Here is a 6,158-nt window from a genome sequence, read left to right as displayed (position 1 = left end):
ATTTCTGAGTGGAGGCTTTCTTTCATATTCTTTTTAACGGTTTGTTCTACAAGCCGGCAGAGCTATAAGACGGACGGTTTATGAGTTTGTCATTTTCTTCTCTGTGCTCCCTTGAACAAGAGCTTTATCCACAGCTGGTGTTACATATGGAGTCGCTATGTCGGATCAATGCAACAACAGAAGAGAAGTGACATTTTATTATTCAACAACAATCTTCACCAGGCTATATGGTAATGATTTATCCAACTCTTTTCCAATCTACACATTACTCATTTCCCAGGTTGCTCTTTTTTCCAATGGGTAATGCTCCACTTGACTTTCCCTCCCACTGTTAATGTGTTCATGTCTTCCCTCTCCTCTCTGAGGGTGTCTGTATGTGTAGTCTGTCTAAGGCTAATCTTAGTGTTAGGGAGGGCTGAATAAGCCTGTCTTTGTCAGGGCATTAAGTTTGGAGGGGATGAATACATTAAATGATAAATGGTGGCGGCATGTGGATAGGATTCATCTTAATGCCAGCACCCCTCTTCCATTTTGGCCTCCACTTCTGTCATAAGTGTGCATTTATGTGGTCTGAATGCCACTTTGTATTTTAAAGGGTCACTTCACCCAATTACTAAAAACATTTTATCATTCATTGTTGTATCTAATCATGCAGATAGTTTGTTGTCCTGAGGTTTTTTCTAAGGTTTTCTTTTCATAGTTTTTAGTTGGGTAAAAAGTAGTTAAAAAGAATGACCATTATTTGTTAAATTTGTGTCAATGTCATTTTTTAGTGCTTGGAGCTATGCAAACCACATTCCATTCACCTCAATTTTATTAAAGTCGAGGCAGAGACGAATATTTTAAACGCTGAGCAATTAAAACGAAAAATTCCTGCAGGCATACACCCCATTAGTACAGGCGTGGACAAATATGTGCCATTGACACCCATCGGTGTGCAGGTTTCCATTTCAACCAAAACCTCCACTCACTGATGAGCACTTCAAGTAAAGGTAGAACTGGGTACCAAATTCAATACTTTTTAGGCACAGACTGAATGGCATCCTTAGTACCGCAAAATGCCTCGTAATTTAATACCAAATTTCAATACCTAAGGGGCAAATCTTATCAGCATTAGTGAGCCAATAAGACACACAGGAAAAACTCTTTGTTGCGCACAGAGACAGGCTTGTGTAGTAGGGGCTGAAAAATAAAGTTGGTATCGGAAAAGTATCATTGAGGAACTGGTATTGAAGTCATGGTATTGGTACCAATATAAAAAATGTTTGAATGATACCCAGCCTTAAATAAAGAGGAAGAACGTGGTAAAATCACTCGCAGAGGTGAATTCTTTAAATAAAAACCTGCAGACTGGTTACTTTTTGACTTTAGTATTGCTGCCAAAGGTAAGCTGTCTTTCAACCAAGTGAAATGTGGAATTCATACAGAATTCAAAATAAGATGCATTGTTGGTGGTTGCATGTTCTTTTTTGGAGGTGACATTTTAGGCCTGAAGTGAAAGGGGAGACAGAGGGGGAATGACATGCAGCAAAGGGCCACAGGTCGGAGTCAAACCCAGACCTGCTGCTTTAAGGAGTTAACCTCTATATATGACCGTCCGCTCTACCAACTGATCTATCAGGGCGCCCGACATCAGTCATTTTTAAGCTTTCTTTTAATCTCCTGCACAAAAAACACCAACACACCTTGGAGAGAGTGAGTTGATTTGTAAGCTGCAATACTCTTCAGCATTGTTGAACATACATCAGAGCTTAAGACAAACACGACAGCTGAGTATGAGCTTGTTGTGTACTTTGGTTGAGGGAGGGAGAAAGAGCGGAGTCTGCTATTAGGGGTGGAATGTGGTTACTGTGAGAATGGAGAGGAGGGGGAAGAGGCACAGGGAGAGCAAGAGAGAGGCAGGCGGGGAGGGGTGCTAGGCTGCTGACTCTGAGCTTTGCTGCGGTGAGCTTTGAGCTAGCAACTCTCTGAGCTCTCTGGCTGTGTGTCAGTAGGCTGCTGTGGTGCAGACCGTAGCCTAGCCACGTTAGCCACCCTCCACCACCTCCACAGCTTAGTCAGCCAGCATCTCCGGTGTGCTTCGGCTGCAGTTAGGCTCTCCAGTCTCTGAGTGTCTCTGTCTGCAGCGGAGGATTTTCTGCCTCTGCAAGGATTCGCTCTCTTTCTTGCCAAAGCAGAGGGAGAAAGAGAGGGACAGAGAGTAAGACGGGAGGGGGAAGCGAAACAGCGGGCCAGCAGTGACCTTCGTGGTGTGGTGGCAAAGCAGAAGAGGAACCGGGGAACGTGCATAGGATCCATCAGGTGTGTGTCAGCACTTAAAAGGATGAGTAAGAGAGAGTTTAAGATTCTGCTGTGGGCTTCTTTATACTTAGAGGCTGTGCATGATATACTAGGAAGGATGCCTTTTTTATGGAGTACAGAGCTGTCAGAGGGAGATTTCTTGACACTTAAATGTACTTAAAGGTCCTTTTGTACTATAATGCAGCGCTAGTAGTGCAAAGCTGAGGAAAAACAGTTGTAGTGGAAGATAAGCATTAAAAGAGAGATATGGTTCTCTGACAGGTTGTAGATGGATACACCCTCAGACGCCAGATAGAGAGAGAGGACTGTATAAATGGAGAATACCAGAGATGGATGGAGCAGGGGTGAAGGAGATGTATGTTGTGCCAGCTAGAGCTCAGTGAAAATGACAATTTGTTTGTGTGTATGTTTTCTTACTGGCTTAGACTTGGTCACGGAGAAACACGCTTGTATTGGAGTATCAATCACTGGGCTGGGCTCTGCCCCAAGGCTGCAGGCTAGAGCTCTCACTGGGAGCATCTTTGTCTCTTTTTTTAATATGTAATTGGTCCTTCTGGGGAAATATATCATAGTATTAATACATTATGCTTTTTTACCGGAACTGATGTTCTGTAATCACTATAAAATGAACATTTCTGTTTGAGAGAACTGGCCCTCAGCATGTGGTTGTGATGAACTGTACTATGCCAGTATGTATTACAGGATCTAACACCTGAGGCCCTGCTTCACTGCAGTACTGCCAATTGGTAAAAACATTTTGGTGCAAGTTTTTGGAAGTTGAATGAAATCAGCAGGAGGCTATAGCGAGTAGGGTTACTATCCTTCAGCCAGAAGGCCTGGGTTAAGTCCTACAAGACAGGTATTATTGGACCTGCTGAAGTGGCCTTGAGTCAGTGAAACTCACCATCTGGTAGTGGTACTGCTTGGGGCTAAACCTTGCTGCTGTCACATTTGTGCCAATTTTTGTGTCTTGTTTAAGAGTACAACAACAGGATGAACACTGTTCAGTAGATGTTGGAAAATCTCTTTTCAAGGCCACTTAAAGTTTTGTTCATTTCTCAGGTTAGATTTAATAAGTCCTTTTTAGGGATGCACAGATTGTAAAATTCTGGGCCGATTCCAATTTAAAATAACAATTTGGCTGTTATTATAGTTATTATTAATCTTTAAATGAGGACAAATTTAATCATACACATTTATTAAAACAACCTTTTACTATATCCTTCTTTCACATGAAAAATTCCACACGAACAACTGCTTCAAAAGCCCCTTTATCCTGTAAAAGCCATTACAAAAGCAATAAAACATTATCCTTTAAGTGTAACACTGGTTTTACCAAGTTTAGATCTTTGTCAACCCACTGTGCCGTGAGGCTAAGCATACTCACACAAGCCAGTAGCTCATAAATGTGTGTGGCCAAGAAGTAGAAGACGGGGAGACAGACGTCATCAAAGTGGCGACTGGGCTGTGTGTGGCTTTCAAAACGCCAGGTCATCTAATGCAATGAACTTCACTTCACCTTCTCAGTAGTCCCTTTAGCTTTGGCCCTGTCCCTTGGGAATTTTCTCCCATTCTCAAATGAGGTCGTTATGAGTTTGGATGGTGGCGGTTAATGTCACTGGTCTTTCTACTCCCACGTCAAAAAATGTGTGTATGTATGTATATATATATATATATATATAGTAACTTCTTCTCCAAATCAGCAGTAGCAGCCTTTGGTAACGGACTGATGGCCTGCAGATAACGAACACAAACATGTGCCACTGCGATCGGTGCCATATTATTTGCTGATAGGCCCGATGGCAGTCTGAGGTGAATATCTGCCTATACCAATGTTTTGTCGATAAATCGGTGCACTCCTAGTGATTTTACACATTCAATGATCCGTCTGTAACTTTAAGTGCAAGAATGTGACCGTTAAGAAGAGAGCAAGCGGTTGTGGGAGGATGAATGGAATATGGAAAAGCAATTAAAATACCAAAGATGAAACCTGCAAGTCACTACATTGGCTCCAAGCCAACCTATGGGCAAATGCTTGGGTCCCACATGTTTATGTGCATTTGTTTGTAGGACAGCCAGAGCTTGAGAGAGAGGCATAGAGGGAAATGTAGTGTGTGAGCGAGATCAGGGTTTTGATCTGCATTCCTTGACGATGGTCTGTCTCCCTGTATCTATCGGTCTCTGTTTTTTCTTTTTTTTTACCATCACGTGTTTCTGAGGGAACTACTAGACATTGACCTACTGAGAATTAAGCTTGACTCAGGCTAATCCATTCTGGACTCCTGCGGGACTTGGCAGCAGACGAGCACACACATGCACACACTTGCTGGCTACTGGTGGTCTTGAAGTTAATGAAATTCTGTTCTTGCTTCTGTATCGCCGCAGCACAGAATATTGACTGTGAATATTGGCACTGATATAGAGTTTTCGAAAATGGCTACTGCATCACACTGGCAGTTGTTTGCTGTTTTGTACAAGTGTGTTGGAATCTCTACAGGTGCTGTGCAGCACTCATAACTTTCTACCCCTCCACAGCATCATCTGTTAAACCACAAGGGGAAAAATCCAATTACATTCTCCTTACACTGTCTGCCAAAAAGGAGACAGGCTTTTTATATCTTTGATTTTACAAATCTCTTTCAATCATCAATGGGCCGAATGTACCTTAAACGGTATGCCTTTATTGTATTCATTTGGCACGCAGCATGTCTGTGGGTTTGAGAAAGTTTTGTGTGTGTGTGTGTGTGTGTGTGTGTGTGTGTGTGTGTGCGTGTTTCCAGCTAAGGATAAGTGTGTTATCCATGTGGAGGTAAAAGCTTTTCCTTGATAGATCTTGACAGAGAATTCCATTATCTATGTAGGTGTTTTCTATAGCCTCTATGAATGGAGTTTGGTTTGAAGCACTGCATAGGTGTGTGTGAATGAGCAATTTAAATGCACATATTTCTTTTATGTGGTGCATGTGTGCATTTATTTGTGCAAGCTATATAAATGCACATATTTATTGTAAATCTGCAGTATGTACCTTGTCCTTATGTGTCCTTTATACATTAAGAACCCTTGGACATGGTAAATGAGGGACAGGGAAAATGAAAGAAGGAGAGCATATCTTCCTCTCATCCCTCTCTCTGGTGCTGGTTGTTACTATCATGGCTGTAATGAAGGCTCATTTATCTCCATCTCAGCACAATCTCATCATCCACAATGGGATTGCAGTAGCTCTGGAATGAGGATGAGTGTATATTCTTTAAGGGATGGTCATCTGTGTGTTTGCACGTGTGTGTGTGTGTGTGTGTGTGCGTGTGTGAATGCAATCAGTGCTGTAGAAATGCACCTGTTGATTTACCTGTTGAGTAGAATGAGTGAAAATGGATCACATTTTATACAAAAGGGCCATTCTTAGTTGTGTTCAGCCTTGTGAGGGCAAACTGTTGGACCAGAAAAGGATCAATGAACAAAGTTCACATTCAGAGTTCTGGTTAAGTAAGCATCCATTTGAGCTGTGGAGCCACCTCTTCAGCTTGGAGCTGAGAGGACAGGAAGGGAAGAGGGCAGATTGGAAGACAGACGCAGAGAAACAGAAGGATGTGTGTAGAGAGATAAAGGCTGAGTAATGTCATCATCGGCCCCATGTCCTCCAGGTCTGATTAAGAGCCTCTCCGAGCACTCCTAGACGCTGCGCTGTGATAGGCCAAGGTCATGGCGAATCACGGCGCAGCGCTGCAAATTGATGCTTAACTCCGTCAGGAAATGTCGGTATCTAATTTGGCGAATGGGCTTCCTCTCCATTTCAGATGAAGGAGACGATTCCCCTCACCCTGGGGCCCTCCGAGGAAGTGTGTGTGTGTGTGTGTGTG

At 42.8% G+C, this 6,158-nt stretch overlaps 1 protein-coding gene across 1 annotated transcript in view; it reads left to right on the top strand.

Moving 5' to 3' along the window:
* The first annotated feature begins 1,949 nt into the window (after positions 1 to 1,949).
* The window catches only part of dab1a (DAB adaptor protein 1a), a 206,856-nt gene continuing 202,647 nt past the window's right edge, over positions 1,950 to 6,158 (top strand). The window contains exon 1 of the mRNA XM_032524863.1: positions 1,950 to 2,301. The gene's annotated coding sequence lies outside the window, so the exon portion shown is untranslated. The remainder of the gene's footprint in view (positions 2,302 to 6,158) is intronic.

This window comes from Etheostoma spectabile, chromosome 9 (assembly GCF_008692095.1).
Source record: "Etheostoma spectabile isolate EspeVRDwgs_2016 chromosome 9, UIUC_Espe_1.0, whole genome shotgun sequence".
Classification (NCBI taxonomy): Eukaryota; Metazoa; Chordata; class Actinopteri; order Perciformes; family Percidae; genus Etheostoma; species Etheostoma spectabile.
This window is presented reverse-complemented; position numbering and strand designations above follow the sequence as displayed.